At 43.2% G+C, this 12726-nt stretch overlaps 1 long non-coding RNA gene across 1 annotated transcript; it reads right to left on the bottom strand.

Moving 5' to 3' along the window:
* Nucleotides 1–209: 209 nt before the first annotated feature.
* LOC107053922 lies at nt 210–8934 on the bottom strand. Its single transcript, XR_005861861.2, has 3 exons — nt 7910–8934; nt 4628–7801; nt 210–552 (listed from the first exon to the last, which is right to left on the bottom strand). It is a non-coding gene; the product is annotated as an uncharacterized LOC107053922 (long non-coding RNA).
* Between the last annotated feature and the right edge of the window lie 3792 nt (nt 8935–12726).

Below are 12726 nucleotides of genomic sequence, written 5' to 3'. Positions count from 1 at the left end.
TGCTTAAATCCACGTTCTGTTTAACTAGGCAGGAGTTTAGCAGATCCATAAGAATAGAGTTTAATTCTGTGAATGAGGACAAGAGCAGTACTTCAGAGACTGGTGGATTTGTTTTCCTGTGCCGTCGCTGTGTAAACCATCTCTTTCTCTTGCTTGTTCCTCCTTGTGTTGCAGTAGAGATGAAGGAAAGCAGAAAACAAGGTGAGGAATACGGTCTTGAAGGCAGACTTTTATTCTGAGAGATTTTATTAATTTTGATTTATTATTGCCTTGAAATGTGAAGGTAATAAGAAGGTGACAACCTTAAACAAAATAGTCACAAGAAAAAAAACGGTGGGAAGGGGTGTGTGCATAGCTAACTAGTAAAGAGTCAGAGCACGTGTACTGAGAACCGGCAGGGCAGGCTGAGACTGAATCAGCTCAGTCGTCCCAGCTCTGCTGAGAAGCTTCCTTTGCAGAACTGGGTCATTGGTTGCTCTCCTGATGGCACAAAGGCAGCTCCCTGATTCTTTTGCTTGCAGAACTTCTTCTTCCAAAATAAAAAGTTCAGGGCTAGGAAAAAAAAAAGTCATTGATATTTTAATAAATATTGTAGAAAACAAAGATAATAATAGATCATACAGAGATGCGTTTCTTATAAAATGGTTTTATTTTTTTCCCTTTATTTGCCTGCATTATAGACTTGACAAAAAAAAAGTGATGAGCCCTGGCTACATGCCCATCCTGTCAACCATAAATAGATATTCCTTTTTTTGTTATCAATTTGTAAGCTTAAACATTGAGGAAATGAGCTGAAAATTAGTTACTTGTGTTACTGGTGACTGCTCTGCATTTAAAAATGGTAAGATGAGAATCGAGCTGGGATTTACTTAATTGCAGTTTGTTTTTGGAAGTGTTTCTCCACAAATTTGTAGAAATGGAGTTTTTTTTTGGTTAGCATTCTGATTTTAAAAGAAAATAGTGCTATTGTGGGTGCAGTTAATTACCTTTAGTTCCTTTCTGTGTAAATTCCATATAAATTTTCCTAGCACGGGTTCTTACACAAAGGTGTAAATACATCTATAATAGACAAAGCTTTTTTTTGCATATGGAAAAGAAAAATATATAGGGGAGGTTTAAAGAATCTCCTGGAAGGAGTATTTGATGCTTCACAATTAACAGTCATGATTATACCAGCAAACTGTGGTTATCTTTCTGAATTGGGATCATCATTTAAACAATTTTTGCTCAGTCATCCCTTTATTATCTGATATGCGATCATTGTCATCAAGAGTCTACAGCAAATTAAGGGCAGTCCGGTGTTGAGATGACTTGGTCTTGGAAGGTACTTCATAATTATGAATACGTATATATCCCACCTCCCATCTTTGGCAAGCTCAGCCTAAAAATTTCATCATTATTTGTTGGTGAATAATATTGCCATTAGGTTGGGTCAGCAGTGCTGGACCCACTGCAGCTTTCAAAAATATGACTAAGATTATTTTTTTTTGCTGCTGGAGTCCATTTCTGGAAAGAGAGCTACATCATTAGCGGGCGGAAAATGGCATAGCTGCATTGAAAACAATTTTCACTAATTGATTAGCTGGCTGATTCAATTTCCAGTCTTGGCTCCCAATTGTACCAGATGCAGTATTATTTCTCCGTGTAACTCGTGGTTAAATTTTACTGAAATCACATCCGTGTGAAATTTCTATTTGTGCTACAAACTCGGTATTTGTCTATCTATCCTATTAAAAACTATAATAAAGTGGGGCAATCCCATCCCACATTCAGGGAAGTGTCCTATTTTTGGTCTCCATGCCAACTCTCTGGAGAAGTGTCTACTATTTTGTACCATCATTACGAGTACATTCTCTTGTTGCCGATAATAAACCCGCTCTCCTTTCTGCCGTCCCTGTCTATTCATTTAAAGATTGTTTCATTTTTACAACGCTATTGTTATTCTCGCCAGCTTGGCAACCCTGGGATAATAGCATAAATCAGTGAATTATTATTTTTGTTTAAGGCATTTCTAATTTTTAATTAAAAAGAAAAGTCAGACTCTTGCTGATCACCTACAGGATTGTGACTCTCCATGGTTACCTGTCACTCAAAGAGATCTAGCTCTGAGGAATGCTAATTAGCACTGTTAAAGCACTGGTAATTGAACTGTGGAGACAGCCTGCAGAAGGAGGCCGTTTGCATTCAGCACTGCTTTGCCATTTAAATGGACTAGTACAGAGTGCAGTCGTGAAGGTACGTGGGATAAAAGCAAAAAAAAAAAAAGCACTCGGGCTGTAATTTTTCATTTTGACTTCAAAGTTGTTTACCAAGGTGTTTCCTGGAAACTAGTACCTGAACCAAAAACCTGTCACGCTTAGCAGCTTCACTGACAACCTAAGCCTAAAAAGTGCACAATGCCCTCCCTTCATCTCTTACTTTTCTTGTTGCCTGGAACAGCCACTTGTAGCAATGGAGCTTAAAATGCAGCCGGGATGACCCAGGCTGCTCCCTGTTTGTTGCTGAGATTCTAAGCAAGACGTGAAAAAAAGGAGAGAGCAGCAAGTTTAAAATAAGCTGCTGAAAAAAACCCTAAAGGAAAATTGTGTTCATGCTGCAGATGATGACTCTTTTCCAGATATCTGTCTGACTGCCTGTGCTGTGATATCCACATGCCCTGGAATAACGCACTTCCCATCGTAATATTTTACAGGTTTGCCGAGGTGAGGCTGAAAGTCTCTTGGTGCAGCAGAGAAACCTGAGCCTTATGTTGCAAGGGCAGCCTTCTTGTCTGGCACCTTCAGATAGGCTTGGATTTACTGAGAAGATAAATACATAGCAACTCCTGGAGTTGTAATAGATTTTGAGAAAGTAGCACAGGCAGACACCCCAGCAGTGGGGTGGCCATGTCACGCTGATCTGATAAGGTTTTATCATCTCTTTGTGCAATCTGCTTTCCCATTGTACTGTTTTACGTCTCACTTTGTTTTCTGTGCCTTCGAAGAAGTGCATATTTATTTAACTTGGGAAATTTGAGTAAACTTTCTCTGATATGAAGTTAGTTACCTCAGTTCTTAAACTGCAGTGTGACAAAGCCTTGTCATATGTACGTTTAGATACTGTGAGAATAACTGATACTGTTTTTAATAGTTGTTGCTAAGGTAAAAAATGAACTGTGGATTTTTGTTGTTGTTGTTCACGAGATTTGTGTGCATTTTGTAGTATCTGCAAGGTCATGAATTGATCATTTGATGATGCAGAATGAACATTTGCAGCATGTGTCATCTGTATGTTATTAAGCTGTGAATAGCTGAGAGATTCTAACTAACATTTCAGGATACTGATGATTTCTTGTGTTAAAATGCAAACGTTTGATAATGCAGAGGGCACTGACTGTTATACTGACCAATGAACTAAAGTAGAAATGTCTTTTTTTTTTTAACTGCAATGCTCCAACTGTTCTTATTGGATAAAGTTCTGGCTCAAAAGTTCAGCAAATCCCAGGATCTTAGGCCATCATTGTAGCGTACAACTCCTAGTGTTAGATGGGTAGCACACAAGCAGTGTCATTGGGTATCTCCATTTTAGTGTTTATTTAACTCTGTTCCTTTTTGAGATGTTCCCAGTGGTTTTTTTTGTTCTTAGTGCTTCATGAAGAGCAGTATGGATGGAAATCAGTCAATTGTTCTATCTTCTTGAAGGAACGTGAGTTGAAAGTTAAGGTAATAGAGTCATACAATGATTTGAGTTCAAATGGACCTTAAATACCATTACATTCCAACCCTCCTGCCATGGGCAGGGACACCTTCTAGTAGATATGATTGCTCAATTCCTCATCCAACCTGGCCTTCCAGGGAGAAGGCATCCGCCTCAGGATGCTTCTGGATTTTATATGCGTACAAGTATATAATACAAATACCTGTTCGTAATGTTATCTACTAAGTCTGATCTAGTGAACTGTGCTTTTGCATTTCCACCTCACTTTATCACTTCATCCTTTTCCATCAGGCGCGTGTTTCCTTTCCTGTCTCCATATTTGCATGTGTCAATGGTGAGCATGGTGCTGCTCTTCTCAGCAGCACCAAGGGGACATGTGGCTTCTTCTGGCCTCCAGGACCACATGGACTGTCCTGGTTATGGGGAGAAGGACACAAACTTCTGTTTTCTGTTAAATATGATTTACTCTTTCTGTTATTCAAAAACGCTAGGGGGAAAAATAGCATCCTGAGGTGTACTCTGGAGTTTCATGGCAGATTGCTGGTGTTTAAACTGAATTGTCTCACACCACTACCTTGGGAGCACTAGATTTTTTTCCCTTCCTTGCGTGCTGGGTTTCAAAGGCTACCGTCTTTCTCTTGCTTATGTCAAGCTGTTATCTGTTTAGCCTTTGTATTGCTTGTGGTCTTTACCAGGAGGGGGGAGCTGTGGCAGGTGCTGGGTTAGAGTCTCCAGAAACACGTGGGCTCCCACAGTCCTGTGACTGTGTGGGACTGCAGCAGCCCACCATGTCCCAGAGCATCAGCACAACTCCTAGGTGGTGGTGAGTCTTTCAGTACACAGTGTGAATTTAGAGATAGAACCACCTATCAGCAAATATGTTTTAAGGAGGTTTAAACCAGGTGGTAGACTCCCTGTGTGTCCCACTCACCTAGCAGGGATGAGATACTGATCTGAGGACATCTGAGACGTCCTGCCACCGTAGTGCATCTCTGCAGCATTGTAACGTGTTGTGACAAAAGAGGAATCTTCCTCTGGGGCTTCAGAGGAAGTTCATTCAAATGTGTCTTCATTCTTTCTCACCTGTCTCTGGAGAATTACATTGGTTAGATTCACACAGAAAAGAGCTCATTTTTGCTAGTTATTTCTAAATATGCAAACCTATTGCAAGTGTCAGGATCAGATGTGCTGAGCAAAAGAAGACCTGTTTGTGTGGGGTGCGTGGCAGGGTATAACACTGGAGCAAGAGATGTTTTATTTTAGTCTGCATTAAGGAGGAAAAGTATCAGAGGTGGGGAAATGAGACACTGACTAGGAAACTGGCATTTCTCCTATCTTGCTAGAAAAAAACCTTGGTGTTACCAACAGCCACAAAGGAGACAAGAGGTGACTTAACTGGTGTCACTCAACATGTGAAAACCAGATGCTGGTTGTTTTGTGTGTGTTCCATTTGTTAGCCCACAGCCTACTAACAGAGAAGCAGAGGGGAAAAAAATAGCTAATGATACGTTATTAGCATCTACAGAAAAGTCTTCAACTTCTTACAAGTTGTTCACAAATAATTATGTCCTTTTATGATTATGCCAGCGTAATAATTATTTTGCATTCAAAGCTAATTAAACCGGTCTGCAAATATTTCAGTGGTAGGGAGTTGCATCAGTATGGCTGCAGAGGCTTAATGTTCAGTTACAGCCATATGAACGCATGATTAAGTCTATCCTATAGGCAATAGACAAGCAGAGTGGTATAGGTTCCCTGTAATCACACACGTCTCAGAGCACTGGCTTGCTTCCTGTGCCAATGACATGTAAATTTGGATTTGTGGTACTGTAGGATGCGTAGATGCTCAGAGCATCGCATGGTTCAGTCTCATACATGCTGCGTTGGGCATGGTTGGGTGTAGTGTTAAACGAATTGGTCCAAGAAGATGCATACAATATGCCTCAATTTCAGTCTGAAAGCATAGAAGACCCTGCAGGCTGGGTTGTTTGCTCAAGTAATCTCAGGTTGTTCCATTCTTGTCAGTGCAGTTTTGCTCTATTGTCACCTGATAATATTTTCCTTCTATGAGAAAAGATCTACAAATTCCTTTTAGTGCTGCAAGTGAGCAATGAGTAATCATACTGTTTTAAAAAAAGAATAGCTTAATAAAAACACTAAGAAACCTTTCTCTGCTAACTGTAAACAAATTAGGTTTGCTTATGTATATTGTGAGTGTATTTATATTCTCTTATCGTTGGAGTTAGAAGCAGTTTGAGATGAACTGTATCTGAATGTCTGTACAGGCTCCACTTGTCCACAGCATGTAGCCGCATGGCACTGGTGCGGCCCTGGTGGAGCAGCTCTGCTCTTTTGGTGGCATTCTGCTGACACCTGGCAGGCATCTCCGTCTGTGTTCAGAGAGGCTATTGCCTTCTGTGCCAACCTGATGTAACTCGTCATCCTGCTCCAGAATTAGTCTGCTCCAGCAGAAAGAAGGAAGTGCAAAATTTAGGACAAACGCATCCTTTCGCTGCTGCTTTTTGGGAGCTTAATGCTGTCTATATACCCATGGTGCTGGGTCAATACACCCTGATGGGCAATTAGCTGGAGCTGTCAGGCAGCCCAAGTTTATCATGGAGTGCTGGGTGTTAGGAGCTGCAGCAAGGTTGCTGTTGACCTTGTGTGCTACCTGCTGCAGCGTGTGGTGCTGGGTGCAGTGTGCTGGGAGAGGAGACCAGCCTCAGCCTCTCGCTGTTCTGGCTCCCCTGAGGCCTCATCCGCTAATGAAGTCAGCATGAAGAAAGCTGTGACTTCAGTGGGTGCTGGACCGTGTGCAGCTTCTCTGCACGAGGGTATTTTGTTCTCCTTTCTGTGCTATTAGAGCCAGTCTTGCTGCATCACCTTTAACGTTGAGAAATTTAGCTATTTTGAAGATAATATTTCCTTCTCCAATTATTAAACCGTTCTTAAAATAAACTTGGAAACCAATTTGCAGTTGTGTCCCTGGAGCTCTAACACTGATGGTGGCACAAGGAGCTGTATGTCAAAGAAAGATGTCTACCTGCTGCACGAGGCTTGAATAGAAAATGATAATAAAACACTTTTAAGAATTCATTTCACGGTTTGTCCTTAGTGTGAATTGCTTCTTACACTGTGAACTTTTTGGACTGTAGGGCCGAGTGTTTTCCTTCGAGCCTGTCCTGGGGTACAACCAATAAAGGTCTCGGAGGGGAGATGGCAAAGCTTCTGCTCCGAACTCCGGAGAATGTGAAAATAGAGCTCTAATGAGGACGTCTGTCCTGTGACAGCTTTCTGAGCAAAACAACAAACTGGCCGTACTCTCACTGAGCATGAGAAACCCTTAGGGGATGCTAATGTGGCATGTACTCGCTTCCTGATTAACTGTACCTGCTGAAAAAAGCTTTTTTTGTTCTAGAGATCTTATAAATTGCTCCAGTCTGAAGGATTACATTACAGAGCAGTTCATGAGTATGGCATTTCCTGGAACATATTTAAAGAAATATGGTGCAAGTGCATATATTGGCATACAGTCCTCAACCTTCCTGTTAGTGAAATATTACCAAAAACAGAAAATCTCAGCTGAGGAGGGGAGAAAAAAAAAAAAGAAAGCAACACAAATCTAGTAACAGTCTGTGAGACATCTAACATGGAATACTTGATAACGTGCACTGTGTCAGTATAACATTCTTTGCTTCTGAGTTTTGAATTTAAATTGTTGTTACGCAGCTGCACGTTGTCTGGGTTAGTACTGACATTAGCTCAAGGTTAAATCTAAAGAGTTTGATGCTTTTGTGCAAGGAATTGCGGAATTCTGTTAGCCTGAAGATTATCTGCAACTCTGTAGTTACACAGATTGAAAACATCTTTTCCTCTGAGGTTGAATTCATCAGGCTCTTGGGGCTCACCTGTGCTGTAAGTCCTACAGTCATGTGAGTGTAATTCCAACCTCTGGCTGTGCTACAGCCCGGTCAAACTTTGAAGATTATTTCTATTGTACAGTGGATGCATGCACATTTGTTCCCATCTTCTGTGAATAGTGGGATGCACTCACGTTTGGGTCTGCTGCCAGCTGGCTTCTTTCCCCATTGTGCCTCGTGGAGTCCTGTGAAGCAATGTAATCTCAAATGGTGAGTGAAGGGGAGAGGTGTGGGTTTGGTAGAAGAGCTGTGTTATTGATCTTTAGAGATAATCACTAAATTGCAATAAAGACCTGATTAGCTTGGCCTTGTTTTCTTCCAGTGAAATACTGCTCGAAAACCATGCATAGTGTGTTTATGTTTGTCCAGTGAATTTCTCAGCTGCTCAGCAGTGCTTACGGTGAGGTCAGTCATGGCTACCCTGTAATAATACAAAAGCTGTCTAAATAATAGCCAACTGCAGGTGCACATAAAATCAGGAATATCAGCAGTTCTGAGAACCAGAGAGTGATGCTACAGGCCTTCTGCTGTGGAAGGGGCATGGTGGAGGCAGGGGTGGCAGCAGGGTGCTGGCTGCCCTGTGCTTCCCTTTTGGAAGCAGCAGCCACAAGGAGCCACATGCTCTGGGCGTCCCAAGGATGTATTTTGGTCACTAGCTTTTCTTGCTAAGTGCAGTTCCTAGTGGTATATTGCTAATACGCTGTAGCACAAGTAGCATTATTTTCCCTAAACCGTGCTGAAGAGAATAGTTTTCCACTTTTAAACAGCTAGCTTTGAAAAGCTTTTGTCCAACTTGAAGCTGAGAGGAAATTGTAATATAATTGAAATAGGTGCCTGATGAGGAAGAAAGTCTACAGGGAAGCAATCTAGTATTGATAACAAATGTGAATGACTGCATAAATTGGTTGATATTGTTGCTGGCCACTTCCTCCCTGCCACTGCATTGTATAATGCTAACCCTTGTTTTTGTTTGTTTGAGCTGAGCAGAAGTTGCAGGTTGCTGTATTTCAGACTGATTTTCAAGCAGGTCATTGTTTTTGTTTCATAACTTCGCTGTGTGGCCTGAGGCACTGCTCAGCCTTCCCTGGCTCGGCTCTGTCCCTGCCTGTGGAAAACATGGCTATGCAGGTGCTTAGGCTGCAGCTGAGGCCATGTCTCTCAGGTGAAAATCATGTCTCTCATGCCTCCTTCTCATGCAAAAAATTATTTTACTAGTCTGTGTAAGCTGGAGAAGCAGCCAGAGGAAAGGGTGGCCGTGTCCTAAGCAGCCATAGGGCACATGGTTGTTTTTCAGCCCGTAACAGCAGGCCGAGAAGCGGACGTGCAGCCCAATGCCTGGCTGTGGGCCCTGCTGTCCTGCAGCTGTGTCTGAAGGCTGCCCCTCGGCCTGTGGCTGCCAGAGCTCCCCAGGGACTGCTCCAGGCCTTCCTGCGTGCCTCTAGCAGGTGTCGCAGGGAAGCCTGGACTGTCCCAGCCTCTGGGGAGAGTCATTCTTTGATTCAGTGCTGTCATTTAATCTCCACTGTTCTGCCTTTTTCCTAAGACTATGGCTTGTGACGGTGCAGTTGCTGCCATCTCAGTCAAGCCCACTCACGCCTTGCTCCAGGGACAGGCAACAGACAGCCCTTCTCACCCTACAAGCGGGGCCTTTGTGCTGTGCCATTACTGAGCACTGACTGGTGGCAAAATCCAAGCTGGTATTGCTCATGCTCAATCAATGGTGTCACTGCTAATGGTGCTGGTAATTCCTGAGCTGTGTCTGCTGGGTAGTCTGGGAAAGCAGTGAGGGTTGGCCAGGTAGAGAAAAGGCTTGTGAGCCCTGAGGGGACAGATGCATGGCACCTTCTCCATGGCCTGAGACAGGATGGCTCCATGCTGTGTGAGATAGGCTTCTCTTTTCCCCCCTGTGCTACTTTGCTCTCTGTCTTCAAATGTCGCTCTGTGCCATGGTTGATACTGTTGTCTGAATTATTCTTCTTAAGTGGACAGGATTTTCACACTCACCATTCATACGTATGGGCACAGAAAGCCCACATTCGAGGCAGTAGATTTTTGATGGGGCTGAGCACACCTTGCGTGTCTCTTGCATGCTTCTGTGCACACTTCTCTATGCTGAGCACCTGCCAGGACAGCCCTACAGCAGCAGGGTGGGCACGAGGAGGTGCCAGGCAAGTGCTGCTGGCAAACCAGTTGTCCCATGGCTCTGGTTAGGGTGAGCTTGGCTGGGCCAGGAGCAAAGAGGGACAGCCAGGTGGGCCGAGCTGCTCCTCTGAGCACAGCTTGCCTACTGGCAGGCAGATGCTGCTGTGGCAATGGTTGGCCTCACATCGTGCTCCTTGGAGTTCAAGGGCACTGCTGAACAACGTGGTAGGGGCTGCCTCTACAATTCCAGGTAGAAGTGTCGCAGTTTGCACAGCAGAAAGTGGCCTGTAAACTTTCCTCCACCTCTTTGTAGTCAGCTTGCCAACAAGCTGTGGTTAGCTCACGGAATGCTGCAGTATCAGAGCTAATGGGGCTTTGTCCATGGAGCAGATGCCCCAGGTGAGGTCAACCGGTGGGGCTGTATCTCCAGCCCTGCCTCCCGGCCTCTGCACTCACAGGTGGTCGTTCCTGACTTCTTCCAGTGGAGGGGAGACCTGCTCTGGTGGTGCCGCTGTTCAGAGCTATGGAGGATGGAGAAAAGGTTATCTTTTTGGTTTTAATCTCACAAGAAGTCACAAGGCAATGTAGGTCAGTGACAGGGCGAGCTGGGGACGCGTTAGGTGCAGCTGCTGATAGCATCTCAGTGTATAGCACAGCATGCTCCACGGCCTTTATTTTTTTGGAAGGGTGACACGAGGAGAAAGGTGCACCCTCCGAATTTAATTCCTGACCTTTGTGTGTCAGATTGGGTGTATGCTCTTTTGATGGGATGAAATTTCACTTCTTTCTGGCCTCCATCCTGTACAATGAATGCATGGTGCCATCTACTGGCCAGAGACGGAATTGGCGCTGAGATCGAGTCGGGGAGAGAATTCACTGTGGGCTCGGCTTTAAGGGAAAACTTCGTGATTAAACAGCAGCTGCAAAACGTGGAAAGCGCCACATACCTGGGGTTTATTATTATTATTTATTCTTTGGGAGATTTCAGTGCCTCTGAATCATACTGAGCACTTTGGGGCTGTGTGACTCTGAGGGAGATTGAACAAGAATGGTGCTTTTGGAATCTCATCCCACGTGGACAGCAGAGCCCTACGGATTCTTCTTTCTCCTCATGTTTAGGGGTCTTTTTACTCCTCTGCCACTCAAAATCAGAAGTAGTTTTCAGAAGTCTTTGGAGCTTTTAGAGAAAATGGAGAATTCCATTTTTTGTTGCTTCTTAAAAAGTAGGAGTAACAACAACAGAAAGATCAAGATTTTATATTTTGAAGTCGTTGGTGAAACAAAATTAATTTCCCCTTTCATCTGAAATCAGCACTGTTACCCAATGAGATCACATGGCCAATTCTGCAATTAAAACAGCCAAACAAATGACTGGTGAGGGGGAAAGACTGATCTCTGCTGTCTTCACAGATGCTATTTCTGAATTTCAGTTTTCAGAAGACCCCAAACATTTTTGTCTAGAAAGTAAGTAAATAATTCACTGGTTCTGCAAGTGGAGATCTCTGCTCCTGCAGATCTCTCCTCCAGCTTTAACTGCTGTCTCATGCTATTAGTGTCTCATGCTGTTCTGTTCTGACTGCTCCTTCGATCCCAAACTGTCTATTTCTGGCAAAGCATTCTGCTCCTCTGCTTCCCATCCCCAGGCAGATGCGTAGCACCACCAATCTGAGAAACCCGACAGTCAACCTGGGTGGAAGGCTATGGGGCTTGAGTTAGAGATCCAGCACATCTTTATCCCTGGTGGCACTTGCCCTATGAAAAGCTCTCCATGAGGAGCAAGGAACAGAAAGCGTGTGGAAAAAAGGCAAGCAAGTAGAAACATGTTTTAAAAAAAAAGAAAAAAAAAAGAGTACTTCATTTAAATGCAAAACAGCTGAAAGGCTTAACTGAGATACATCGGCTCTGCTTCTGAAATATCTAGTTCATTTTCCTTCAGAAGAAATTCAAAACGTAGCCTAAATGCAAACTATTTTCACATACAGCTTTAAATACAGCCCCTTTTCTGTTCTCTTTCTCTAAGCACAGTGATTGCCTGTAATAGCTTGCCGGTGTTCCTAAGGTTAATAGATAAAATAGATAAAAGATAATAGTGTTTCGTGTAGTGGCGCTTTAGGGAATACTGTGAATATTGAGGTAATTGGGAAGTCTGTAAGAAGGGGGGTCACAGAAGAGGAGTCAAGCTAAGATTAGAAAAGCTGAGCTGCAGAACTCGGGAATACTTGATAAAGGTCAGAACTGGAGGCCATTGGATCACTCTCTCTTGAAATACTGAGTCAAATAAAAAAAGACAAGGGCAGAACTAGAACAGCACCCTTATTTCCGACATCTAATTATTTACAGACGTTGTTATTAAGATTAGACAGCAATAGTCGAAAAGCAGTAGACTCTTGCCTTCTTGATATATGTGGTGGATCAGTCTGTCCACCAACAGTACAATGGTATGCTTAGAAATGAACATGCTGTAATTAAGCATGATACTTGATGGGTTTGTTGAGAAAAAGTTTTGATGGTTTCCACCCCTGCTTGAGCAATTAGACTCAGCTTTGTACAGCCTGTTAGAGTCAGGTGGTGGAGAGCAGTCTACGAGTTCAGAACTGCCTCAGATTGTGCTGTAGATGGGCAGCCAGTGTTTATATAAAGACAGCTTGGAAGTAGGAGGCTCGTAATTCGTAATCTGGGTCAGACTTGTTAAATTCACGTCTTTCATTAAAAACAATGCCTGATCAGTTTGCTGTTAGTTAACATTTCCAGCCTTTCAGAATGTATTAAAATAGAATAAGATGGTCTTAAGTGTGTTGATGATAGTGCTCTGACATCTATACTTTGGTGCGGTAGATATGTGTATTTTCAGGAATGACCCCGTGAAAGGGAGATGAGTTCAGTATCGTGGGTTACAGAGGGATGATTTCAAGTCTGTTGGTTATGGCAGCACCTCTGTGTGATTTCTGGAAAACAGACCTTCTCTGCC

This window comes from Gallus gallus, chromosome 8, assembly GCF_016699485.2.
Source record: "Gallus gallus isolate bGalGal1 chromosome 8, bGalGal1.mat.broiler.GRCg7b, whole genome shotgun sequence".
Lineage (NCBI taxonomy): Eukaryota > Metazoa > Chordata > Aves > Galliformes > Phasianidae > Gallus > Gallus gallus.
The sequence above is the reverse complement of the archived record's forward strand: the minus strand, read 5'-3'. Positions and strand labels throughout refer to the sequence as shown.